The following is a 13,605-nucleotide window of genomic DNA, read 5'->3' as shown; positions in this document are numbered from 1 at the left end:
CTTTTTGACCAATATCTAACCTGTTCCTGAACTGTGTTTTATTATGATATTAGTACACCAGAAGCTCCAATGGATGAAACAAGGTCATCCTGATGGGTTGTAACTTGTGCCAAAATGATCCATCTCCACCTGATCCTGATAAATGTGTGTAACAACCATTTGGACCAATAAATAGAAAAACATTGATACAGTTTACGGAATTGAACAATAGCATATATATTAGATGCCAGAATCAATATTCAAAATGAATTCAAAATGATCTTAAGTAGTGAAATATAAATTTATTTAAATTTAATAAATCAACTGGATAGGATTAAACTCAATAAAATAAATTTTAAAGTTTGAATTTACATTTAAAACTAGCTATACAAGTATAGGATGGAGGAGGGTTTGGGAGCAGATTATGTCATAAAGAATAGTTGAATAATTGGAATGTTTAGTCCAAAGAGAACACAAAGATAGGGCATATTAGGGTAGTCTTTAGTTACAAGAAATGGTGAAGCAGAATTATTTTAAAGGCAAATGACAAATCACAAGTTGGCTCAGTGACCCAGAGTGGGAAAGATGGCCCAGGATTTGACTTCTGCTCTGCCACATACTGGTTGTTAAGACCTAGGTCTTCATTATTTCAGGGCTCCAAACCTCGTGTTCCTCACCAGGAAAATGGGTAAAATAACAGTACTGATAGCAAAGGGTTTCTATAAAGACTAAATGAGATTAAAGCTTTACTCTATATCAGCCATAAAAACTGCTAAAAATGGTGAGGTAGTCATATAGGAAGGAGTTTTATTTAGTAATAAGGCTCTATTTTTCTTTCTTACTGAGAATCCTCTCTCTGTATGTAATCACACAGAGGACATATTTTTGGATAGAGTCCTATAATGTGTCACATATTGGCTTCCTGGGGGACCCTTTGCTTTAAAATTTTAACATGATGTTTATTTGGCCTTCTGAAGAGACCTGGGATACCCACAAACTCACGAACTTTGTTTGGAAGCAAGGAAGTGGTGAGCAAAGCGTTTCTTAGGTGTAACAAAGACCTGCCTACTATGCCCTGTCCTGGATTCTCCAGAGTCAGCCTTCACAGTTTAGCTTCATTCTTTTGAAGTTAAATAAACAACATTATACACAAATGCAAAACAAATGAACAAAAAAACCCAAGAAAGTCAGAAGGTGTCTCTAGTAGTTTTAATAGCAGGCAAAAATGCTTCTGTTATGATGCTATATGGACAAGAAGCAGGCTACCAAACTACAAAAGAGCAAAATTATAACTAAAGAAAATTCATCCAAAACCAAAAGGAAACACACACATAAAAATGAGAGTGCTTGTCTTAGAGTGGTGGTTCTATGAGTGATGTTTTAAAACTTCTTTACACATTTCTGTATTTGCCAGATGTGTATCAATGAATATGTATTGTTGGCACTGGGGAAAAAGAAAGTTGATAAAAGAAGTATCCCAACAGTTATTTTTGACTTTAGAATGTCCTCCTCTTTTTTTCAGTCATGTGCTAAGTTGACTGTAATAGGTAATTTAAAACTCTGCATATAATAATTATTAGACTCTGCAGTCTAATAATTATTACAAAGCAACACATGAAAAACTACAAAATGTCCAGAAAATAAAGCTATGGTCACAGGGACCACAAAGAAAAAAATAAAATTAAAATAACTCCATGTGGTTAACGAGGTCTTACTAAGTAGCTCAGAGATGCACAGTGTCATCCCCAACTCTCAGGGGTCAGGACCAGAACCAGGGCAAGGAGTGCCACAGCACTCGTGGCACCTGTTATCACATCTGATGCATCAATTAAAGGCCTTATTCACTATACCTCCTTCTCTAGACTAGGAGCTCTGGGATAGAGGAGACTCTCTATTTAGCACACTCATTAATGCTCAGGATGGACATAATTGTTAAATAATAAGCTAATCACATACTGCCTTAATAACTCAAAGTAAGAGAATGATAGTTGATTAAAGTATGATAGGTCAAAAATTGCCAAAATATAAATTTTTTTATAAAGCAATAATACCCATGCAGAACTTTTAAAGATAGAAGCAACTACTTGTTTATATTAACTAGAGGTTAATTTTTTGACAATACAAAATATTACCCATTTGTAAAGCACTTCTAAGAAAATAATTAGAAACCCAGTGACTGCTGTAAGTCATTAGATAAATCCAGATATCTCTATCAAAAAACACAAACACTTATTTCAAATGAGCACTTTGTCAGGAGAATGGAGATGTTATCAAGTGTCACTTGGGGATTCTAACAAAAATTTGTATTTGGAAATGTTTAATTATGTTGAAGTCATTCTGAAAATGGTTTCTGTGCATTTAACATCTTTACTAGAGTATAATTGCTTTACAATGGTGTGTTAGTTTCTGCTGTATAACAAAGTGAATCATCTATATATATACATATATCCCCATATCCCCTCCCTCTTGTGTCTCATTCCCACCCTCCCTATGCCACCCCTCTAGGTGGTCACAAAGCACCAAGCTGATCTCCCTGTGCTATGCAGCTGCTTCCCACTAGCTATCTATTTTACACTTGGTAGTGTGTATATGTCAATGTGACTCTCTCACTTCGTCCTAGCTTACCCTTTCCCCTCCCCGTGTCCTCAAGTCCGTTCTCTATATCTGTGTCTTTATTCCATTCCTGCCCATAGGTTCATCAGAACCATTTCTTTTTTTTTTTTAGATTCTATATATATGTGTTAGCATACACTATTTGTTTTCCTCTTTCTGACTTACTTCACTCTATATGACAGACTCTAGGCCCATCGACCTCACTACAAATAACTCAATTTTGTTTCTTTTTATGGCTGAGTAATATTCCATTGTATATATGTGCCACATCTTCTTGATCCATTCATCAGTCGATGGACACTTAGGTTGCTTCCATGTCCTGGCTATTGTAAATAGTGCTGCAGTGAACATTGTGGTACATGTCTCTTTTTGAACTATGGTTTTCTCAGGGTATATGCCCAGTAGTCGGATTGCTGGGTCATATGGTAGTTCTAGTTTTAGTTTTTTAAGGAACCTCCATACTGTTCTCCATAGTGGCTGTATCAATTTACATTCCCACCAACAGTGCAAGAGGGTTCCCTTTTCTCCACACCCTCTCCAACATTTATTCTTTGTAGATATTTTTTATACACCTGTTCCATTAGGAAGGAAAAGAACAAATTTTCAAATGCATAAGATGCTAGAAAGGTATTGGGTTTTTCTTTTGTTGTTTTGTTTTGTTTTTTGCAGAACACGGGTCTCTCACTGTTGTGGCCTTTCCCATTGCAGAGCACAGGCTCTGGACGTGCAGGCTCAGCGGCCATGGCTCACAGGCTCAGCCGCTCCGCGGCATGTGGGATCTTCCCGGACAAGGGCACGAACCCGTGTCCCCTGCATCGGCAGGCAGACTCTCAACCACTGCGCCACCAGGGAAGCCCTCTTTGTAGATTTTTTGATATGGCCATTCTGACCAGTGTGAGGTGATAGATCATTGTAGCTTTGATTTGCATTTCTCTAATGATTAGTGATGTTGAGCATCCTTTCATGTGTTTATTGGCAATCTGTTATCTTCTTTGGAGAAATGTCTATTTAGGTCTTCTGCCCATTTTTGGATTGGGTTTCTGTTTTCTTGATATTGAGCTTCATGAGCTGCTTGTATATTTTGGAGATTAATCTTTTGTCAGTTGCTTTGTTTGCAAATATTTTCTCCCATTCTGAGGGTTGTCTTTTCGGCTTGTTTACGGTTTCCTTTGCTGTGCAAAAGCTTTGAAGTTTCATTAAGTCCCATTTGTTTATTTTTGTTTTCATTTCCATTTGTCTAGGAGGTGGGTCAAAAAGGATCTTGCTGTGATATGTCAAAGAGTGTTCTTCCTATGTTTTCCTCTAAGAGTTTTATAGTGTCTGGCCTTACAGTTAGGGCTTTAATCCATTTCAAGTTTATTTTTGTGTATGGTGTTAGGGAGTGTTCTAATTTCATTCTTTTACATGTAGCAGTCCAGTTTTCCCAGCACCACTTATTGAAGAGGCTGTCTTTTCTCCATTGTATATTCTTGCTTCCTTTATCAAAGATAAGGTGACCATATGTGTGTGGGTTTATCTCTGGGCTTTCTATCCTGTTCCATTGATCTATATTTCTGTTTTTGTGCCAGTACCCTATTGTCTTGACTACTGTAGCTTTGTAGTATGGTCTGAAGTCAGGGAGCCCGATTCCTCCAGCTCCATTTTTCTTTCTCAAGATTGCTTTGGCTATTCAGGATCTTTTGTGTTTCCATACAAATTGTGAAATTTTTTGTTCTAGTTCTGTGAAAAAATGCCATTGGTAGTTTGATAGGGATTGCACTGAATCTGTAGATTGCTTTGTGTAGTGTAGTCATTTTCACAATGTTGATTCTTCCAATCCCAGAACATGGTATATCTCTCCATCTGTTTATATCATCTTTAATTTTAAAGTCCTGTGTTTTTCAATGGAAATAGTGATACAAATTAGCTGTAAAGCATGACTCATTTCACCTCTGTTATTAATGTCAGTTATATTATTAAATGGATTTATTTCAGCAGGAAGGAATGATTCATTCTCTGTTTAAATGAATTATGATTACAGACGTTTGGTATATCATTAAGGTGAAACTGGCATCGACGATATATTCCAGAGCAGCCTGGAGAAGTTTAAAAGTCCACATTTTTTTTTTAACAGCGTGATAAAACACAGCAGTGTGAGGCTTCTGTTTGTCCAATAAATTATCCTGTTACAAAGCCAGATTATGGTTTCGAGCAGTATGTAAATCTCTCCATTCTAAAGGTACGTAAAACTTGTGCGAGTCACTTGGTGGCCGTCTGGGTTATCAGACCAACTGGGGTGTCACAGGGCTTGTGCTCAAGTGACCCTTATTTTACTTAATAACGACCCCAAAGCAAGAGGAGTGAAGATGGCAATTCGGAAACGCCAGAGAGAGGATGTAAAATGCTTCCTTTGAGTGAAAAGGCGAAAGCTCTGTACTTTTCATCAGGAAAGAAAAAAAGGTGTGTGCTGAGGTTGCTGAGATCCACGGGCTTAGTAGTACAAGATGAGCACTTTCTTCTAGATACCTTGAAATATTTACGAGAATGCGTCCACTTTAGGAAGAAGCTAGAGCCATGTGGCTGACAGGGTCTTGGTGCTCCACCTGGGTGTCAGGCCTGAGCCTCTGAGGTGGGAGAGCCGAGTTCAGGACACTGGTCCAGCAGAGACCTCCCGGCCCCACGTAATATCAAACGGCCAAAGCTCTCTCAGAGATCTCCGTCTCAACACTAAGACCCAGCTCCGCTCAAAGACCAGCAAGCTACAGTGCTAGACACCCTATGCCAAACAACTGGCAAGACAGGAACACAGCCCCATCCAATAGCAGAGAGGCTGCCTAAAATCATAATAAGCTCACAGACACCCCAAAACACACCACCGGATGTGCTTAGCTAGCTATATCACAGTTGAAATAAAGTGATCCTCTTTTATTTTCTCCCAGAAATTCCCCCTAAAAACATGTGATTGGAAAACTAGCCCATAAGCTTCTTCATTGGCTCCTTTCACTTGTTTATAAAACAATTGCACACGTAGAAATTAGTTAATCAGGTCTAAATAAAGAAACACATTTTTTAAATGTGTAAAATGCTGCTGCATTTGTATAATGGATTCTAGGTCTTGTGGATTTCAGGGAAACAGTAACCTGAGTTCCCTGTGATCTCTCTTCGTAACTGTGCTTTAATCTCTCTGACCGTGGTTCTAACCCGGAAAACTGTAATGACAAGCAATTCCTACAACAATGTACATTTTCAAGTGGAAAGACCCTGGCACTGTTCTGAAGGTGTGTTATCACTGGTTACATTATCAAAAGCTGTCTTCTCTGTGCTTCAGTTGTAACCATCCTCTGTACAAATCAAGAAAGTCATTCACATGTATGTATACATGTGAATACATGTATACAAAATAAACAACTATTGAGGGTCTCCCCCAGATAATGGTATTACTATGCTGTGATATTAAAATCAAAAGTAACAATTTGTTTCTTTAACTCAAATCATTAATGATTTTATCAAGTCACTTACTGTGCACACACCTACTAAGGATGATCTAGGGCTCCTGTCCCAAATTTCTGGGGAATCATATTTGGGATCCAATGGCCTTGAATAGATTTTATGCTCTTTTCCCTTTAGGTTTCTTGTCCTAACTCTTCTACATACAAGATGCAATCTGCTAACTGGGAGTAAGTCTACTCTATAAACAAAACACGGGATTTAATATAGTTTGAAGACACTGTCTTAATAACAGCGCTCTGAATTAAGGCTTTGAGGATGTACCAGATGTGACTGATTTCTCAGGGAATACCTTTAGATGCGAGTGTACAAGAACTGGCCAATTGCACAAACAAATGCTTTTGTAATAAAGCACTTTTCATGTTACTCTCAGTGTTTAGAGGCTGATGTTTTTTGCCTCACATTAACAGACACGGAAATTGTAGACATAGGCTATCATTTCAATTTTCTTTAGTATCATTTTTCTATTGAGATTTTTTTTAAAAGAAAGATTCAATTATATGTTTAAGTGGTCCCTTACTTAGTCCTTTTGACCTGTGACTTTTTCTGCATTAGACACTGACACTCAAAGTAACTCTTCTGTGATAAATCCAGTCTTTAATCCATCAACTAAGAAACATTTCAATTTACTGCCCAGTAAGGCTGTCAGCATGTCAATATGCAGTTTCAAAACATCGTTACCCTCTTTTTACTGTCTTATTTGCACTCTTATTTGAATATTTTATTCCAACTTGAACTTATAAGTTTTTGAAAAATAGATAAATGAAAGTCTCCATGGTAGTGATAAAATGCTTATCTGATAAATGGAATATAATCAAGGCAAAGATGGAAATGATTGGATATGACAAATGAGGCAAATCTTTAGTTTTAAACAGATGATCGTTATACACCTGTTCCATTAGGAAGGAAAATAAATTTTCAAATGCATAAGATGCTAGAAATGTATTTTGTTGTTGTTGTTTTGTTTTGTTTTTTGCAGTACGCGCTCCTCTCACTGTTGTGGCCTCTCCCGTTGAGGAGCACAGGCTCCGGACGCGCAGGCTCAGCGGCCATAGATCACGGGCCCAGCCGCTCTGCGGCATGTGGGATCTTCCCGGACCGGGGCACGAACCCGTGTCCCCTGCATCGGCGGGCAGACTCCCAACCACTGCGCCACCAGGGAAGCCCTAGAAATGTATTGTTAAATATTGTATTTAACATTAAAGTGTAACTGGCAATATTATTTATAGTTTGGCTATCAGAGAATAAAACTTCTCTTGCAATGTGTTTTTTAATACAATTTGATTTTACAGATTTTTAGAAACATATAATGTACCAAAGTAGAGACCTGTACTGATGGAGATGACAGATGGAAATGAAGAAAGATAAATAAATAAATAGGTGAACAAATGGAGAAACAGACAAACAGAAGTAGGGAACGGGAGGGCTGGACAGAGAAAAGATGACAGGTGAGGTAGCAAAAGAAGATGAGAGAAAGGATGAGATGGTGGAGCAAAGAAAGAAAGAGAAGACTGAGGAAAAGAAAGAAAAGGAAGAGAAGGAACGAGAAGGGACAAAGAGAGGCCAAAAAGGTTAAATGGACAGTAAGACTGGAAAGCAAAGGAACAGTTGAGACTGCAAAAAAACCCTGAAATCATTGGGAAACACCGTCAACAGTTCCTTACTCTAAAAACACCTTACCTTTTTTTCACTTTTCTCAAACCAATAATTCAGGAGTTACGTTTATTTGAGAAAAATACATTTTTTAAAAAACATCAGGAAACACCTATTGAATGAGTCAGATGATACTGAGTATTTGGAGCAACACACTGTTTAGAAGTGAAGCCATCATTGCTTCTGCATGTATATAAAAGACAGCCCAGACAGACATCCCATGGTGAGCGACGCTATTACAGCCGTTGAGGTGGAAGATGCCGCTTTTTAGTACTCTGAAAACGGCCTTTTCTTCCCCAAGTGAGTAATGCTTATACAATCTGAGAAGCAACGTGATAATAAACAGAGAACTAAAACCCTTTGAAATGAAAGTTGGACAATAGAAGTGGAAATAATGAGATTTCAGTGATACCTTGGGGAGACCTTAGTTAACACTATTTTATGGTACCGTCAATTAAAAGCAATCACAGAGAATTTCAGAGCACAATGGGATACACCAGTGATCATGTATCCAAGCCCTTTCACACCAGTGAAAAACTTGAGAGGTTGAGAGAATTTAAATACTCCGTCCAAAATCACCACTAACTCAGGTCTGCTAATGTTCAATTTCACAAATGATTAATGAACATATACAATATCTGCTGAGATCTTCAGAGTATGAAGGAAATACTGAGTAAAGGGACCTGATCATTAATATCTGTTTGTACTTATTAGGTTCCTAACTGTGAGCTTCCCGAGATCCAAGAACAGGATCTTGATACCCTTACATTCCTGGAGCAGAACACATTGCTTGGTGCATAACTGTCAATATATATATGTTGAATGAATAGATAGGGCACAAGAGCACAAAGTTATAACCTTTACACATCATGACTGCACAGCTTTTGTATAAACTCTTTAAAATAGGTCACTGCCTACTGGCTGTCATTTATATACATTCACATGGAGGTTACACCAGACCCTATGCCAGTACGCAAGAGGCTGACCACTACCACCACCTTACCTTCCCCAAGGATGAGCAGAGTCTACAAATTATTTGACACATAGCTCAAAGGATAAATGGCACGTGCCTCTAGGGGGCATCTGGGCTCACTCCAAAGGACAGTGTGAAAATAAAACAATATACAAACTGGGTAGGTAATTAGATATCCCCCGAGGAAAAGTTCCGCATAGAAGCCATGATCATGTGACTCAAGCACTTTGCAATGTAGATGTGTCCAACGGGTGAATATTCCTTATATTGGTATCATCTCTCCAACCCAGGCTCATCTTCCTCACAGCATCACAGCTGCTCAAAACATCTTTTACCTCCCTGATCCCCCACCCCTACCTCCTACGCATGCTAGCATCCTGACTCCTTAAAAACCCTCCTTCCCAAATGGAAGCCAACTTACTCCCATTCAAGTTCACCTCCACACATACCCTTTCTACTGGAGCTCACCATCCCCACCCTCCCGTCCTGTGTCAGTTGCCCACAGTACTCATCTCCCATGATTGGCAATGCCAACCCCCGTGGGTTCCCGACTCTACCTTGTGGGCTGGGATAGGTACCACAAACAGTGCCAAAGCCCACTGACCCACCTCAGGAGGAGGAAGAGGCATCTGAAGGCTCCAGAAAATTTTCTCAGAGAAATTGGTAGTTGGTGGATTTAATTCTTGATGGAGCTTAGGTGCTATTTGTATAAAATTTAACCCATGGAACCCCTAAAATCCATCATTTAGAATTCTGTTTCCAGGGTTCTGGGGGTTGCGGAGTGTATTCTGATTTTCAAATGATAAATTCACCAACAAAGTTCTAAAATACACTTCACTTCCAGATTAGATATAATTAAGTGATCAAAAGGACATTTTTAACACTGTGTTTAACAGACGCTGTGAAATTGTGAAACATCCCTGGGACACACATACTCGGCAAGTTACAGAGGGAGACACATGAACTTACCTAACTAGCTAAACAAGGGCAACTTGTAACTTTACAAATAATTAGTTAAATTAAGCTAAGAGTGGGGCCTTTTCAAAAGGTCTCCTCCAACCAGATTTACATTACAGAAGAGGCCTGATTTACTGGAATCATAACTTCACTGCAAGATTCACAGGGCCCTGTTACATCTTGGAAACTCACAGGTGTATAATGTAATGGAACCGGAAGCAAGGAGGTGAGTTGTTTCTGGTCAGTAAGTCATGGCCAAGAAAAGCTCCACCATAAACTGTAAGGGGTCTGCTAGCAGGAGGGGATGTACTAGAAAGAATAACCATCCCCCAAAAGTTTAGTCAGTTACAGTTAAAGTAACAAACTCCAGAGAGTAACCACAAAAAACATCACTGAGCAAGAGGTGTGGTTTGTCTCCATGTACGCAACACCTTTCAGCAGTTGTTCAATGGGTGATGCTTCCCACATTACATTCTGAGCATCTGGGGTCTAAAACGTGCCAGCTTGAAAGGCAGGATCCACCCAGCCCCTCAGGCAGGCTCTGCAGGGTGCCGCCAGCATTCTACACAGGTATGTACACGACGTGTGCCGTAAACTCAAAAGCAAGGGGTGAAATTTGGACTGGATGGAGTGGGGGCCTCTATCATGCTAGGAACTGCAGGAAGACAGGGAGAAATCAAACAAAACCAAGACCCGCTTCACCCCCACCCCATCCGGATCCATGCCACTCTTGTTCTTTTGTTATTTTGCAAAACTGAAAAGACCAGCTTCCTCTTCTGAGTCCCTTTCATCCCTGCTCCCTTTCGTATTTCTTGTCAGGACTGATTCAGCCTCAGTCATGGGTTTCCCTGGGGCTTCTGCCTGTGTTTGGGGTGAGAAAGGGAAAGAGGGGAGGTGCCTGCTGGTAACCTAGCATTATGTCTATCAAGTGGGAATCTGGAAAGGAGCTGCTGGACATCAGCGTCTGGCCTTGACTGCTGGCTACTAGCACCACTCTTTCCTAGTGTCCTGGCCTCCTTAGCTCTTATCTCCACTGCTGGGGCTGAGACGCTATAATTTATAAGCACATTCCTAGGGGCACAGTCTCCATGCGGTCCTGTGTTCCCAAATCTCCAGTCTCTTCCCTATAAAGCACCACTGTCTCTTCACACACCCGTGATTCCAACTACTAACATACATACATTATCTTCCTCTTCACTGCCTGCCCGCCATATAGGTAATAATTCTCCCAACACGACACAAAGAACAGACCTCAAGTCTCCATGTGAGTTTCCAGGAGCAATCCCCTCTCCTTTTAAGGCCACCACCACCCTGGAGCAGTGGTTCTCAAAATCTGATAGGAACCAGAATGACCGGGCGAGCTAATCAAGGTCACAGATCCAGGCTCAGGGGAACTAAAATTTGAAAAGCACAAGTCTGGATTAATGTGAGAGCAGAAGCGCGATCGGACACAAATAGGAGAGTGTGTCAAGGTAAACTTTTATTTTCCCTTTTGAGTGCTGTTCCCCACGCAGGGTCTAAAGGACACCCATGCCCTGTGCAGCCGCGGTCCCCACCTTTTCCCAAGCTCCCCTCCTCCATCCAGCCGCCCTCCTCCCAAGGAGGCCTCCAGGACTCTCCCCACCGCCGACCCCAGAGCCAAGAGGAAAATGATCCAAAGTACACCGCGAGCGGGGCCTGTCCCTCGGGCACCCGAACCCAGCTCGCCTGAGACTGAACTTTTCAAACTTTCCAACTCACTCTTACACACACGCTAACGAAAGAAAAGCAGATAAAAGCAAGAGACAACTCTGCACGCCGGCAACTGTCCGATCCCGCGCGCGCTGCCCGGGGAGGTTCGCGCCCTCCTCCTGGCCGGCCCCGGGGTGGCCGTGGTCCCCGCCCCTGTCGCCCCCCGCCCGCCGGGGAGAGGAGGGGAGGGGAGGGGAGGGGAGGGGAGCCAGGACCCCACTTACCGCCGGGAGCGTCCCGAGCCGCGCGCAGCCACGCCCGCGCCAAAGGTTTGCGTCCCAGGAATTGGAGGTGAGGAGTCACCTGCGCGTCAGGCGCTGAGGGCAGCTCGGTCCCGCCCGGGCCGCGCCTCCCGGGCCCAGGTGCCGAGCCAGCGAGGGCGGGGTGGGGACGGGCTGCAACAGGTTCCAAGCTGGGTCGTACCGAAGCCCGCGCAGCCAGCCAGCGCCCCGGAACCTGTCTAACTCAGACCTCCAACCCTCGGCCAGCAAAATAGAAAGCCTTTCTTTCCTGTCCGCCCTCAGGGCTACCAGAAACTACAAGTCGCGACATCCCGGCCGGGCGAGCAGAGCCCGAAGGGCGGCAGCGCTCACCTGGGCAGGGGCTGGGCTCACGGAGCGGCATTCAGCTCCCATCCCCCGTGCGTCCCGGGCTCAGGAATGCGCGGGGGCGGGGGGCGGCTGGGTGAAAGCCGGGGTGGTACCACCCCCCAGGGAGCGGATGGACTCAGCTCCAGGGAGATAATTCCCATCGGCAGCCCGCAATGCAGACCCTACCCCACCGCCCGAGTGTGTCCGGGCTTGGAGGAGAGCAGGAGGTGGAAAGGTGGAAGACAAACTGCGTGTGAATTTATCTTTTTGTAAGAAAGAGTTTTACGTATCATCAAAGATGTGGGACTGACTTTGCATTGTCTTGATTACTGATTTGGATGAAAGGAATACCTGCGCGAAAAGCAGGTCACTAGGTGGGGTGCTGTGGAGCAATGTTATGGACATAGAGACACTATCATTTGGTTTTAATATAAAATAATTGCGGCAATTAATGAAATTAATTTTATATTTTTTCTTCTACATCTCAGTAAATCTGTTTCGAGTGTTGTTAATAATTGTATAATCACGTCGTCTTCAAGATCTAGCCATTTGCAGCAAATGTTAAGAATGCAGCCTAGTAGGGAAAGAATGAAACTTAGGAAAAATAGGCATATTTTAAACTTCTGGCATGATATGTCAATTATCATAAGCTGGAATTGACTTTTTAAATGACTTTTATGGCTATTTTGCCCTGAATAAAAACACTTGAGGAAAATGCTAAACTGTTGAGATTTGAATTAAGTCCTGACTGATGAGTAGACACAGGAGAATGAAATGTACATATTCTAGATGTTGAAACAGGGCAAAGGACAAAGATGGAAAGTAAAAGTAAGTTCCAGCACATCACAAAGACAAATTTCCAGATTGTGGTATCTGCGATCTGCAGTTTCTTCAACAGCATGTGCAGAATATTCTTGTTTTACTCAGTCAACTTCTTTCTTCTGTTTCTGCTAATTTACATGTCTCACCTTTTAATAGTTTTGCAATTCTGGTCTTCATTTTTGGCATGAAATCTTCTGACTCACTCAGTCCATGTTCTCTGTGTGGATCTTCATTTGCTGGTGTTCAAAAATAATGCTGCATTAAGAGAACAATATTTATGAGCATTTTGAAACTATGTTCATAAATATATGCTTATCCTATTTAAAAAACAGCAAGAACATTTAGACTAAAATTAAAAGGGACCCGTGGGAAGTTGAATTTTATTAACATATGCATTCGTGCATAAATCAAGTGAAATCTATATCTACTAAAATGTTAATTATTCAAAGCAAAAGAGAGGAAAGTATCAGTAGAGAGAAAGAATCCATTAAGGGTGCTATGCTAAGGGCTTTCCATCCTTAGTGGGATGAGAGAATGTATAAAATTGACCTGACACCTTAAGTATCCTGCAAGCTAGGTGAGGAGAGAGGACACATGTACAGGAAAGGGAGCTACTAGACAAGGCAGTAGAACTTTAAGTGGAAAGGCTCTGTGTGCTTTACAGGTAAGAGGAAGAAATGATTAACTGCTTAGATTACTGGGGAATGCTGACAGAATAGAAATGTCAGAGTTTGAATTGGGTCCTGACTGATGAGCAGACTTGGCAGAAGATGGAAGTTGACGTATAACTAGATGTTGAAA

Source organism: Stenella coeruleoalba (assembly GCF_951394435.1).
Source record: "Stenella coeruleoalba genome assembly, chromosome: 10".
Classification (NCBI taxonomy): Eukaryota; Metazoa; Chordata; class Mammalia; order Artiodactyla; family Delphinidae; genus Stenella; species Stenella coeruleoalba.
This window is presented reverse-complemented; position numbering follows the sequence as displayed.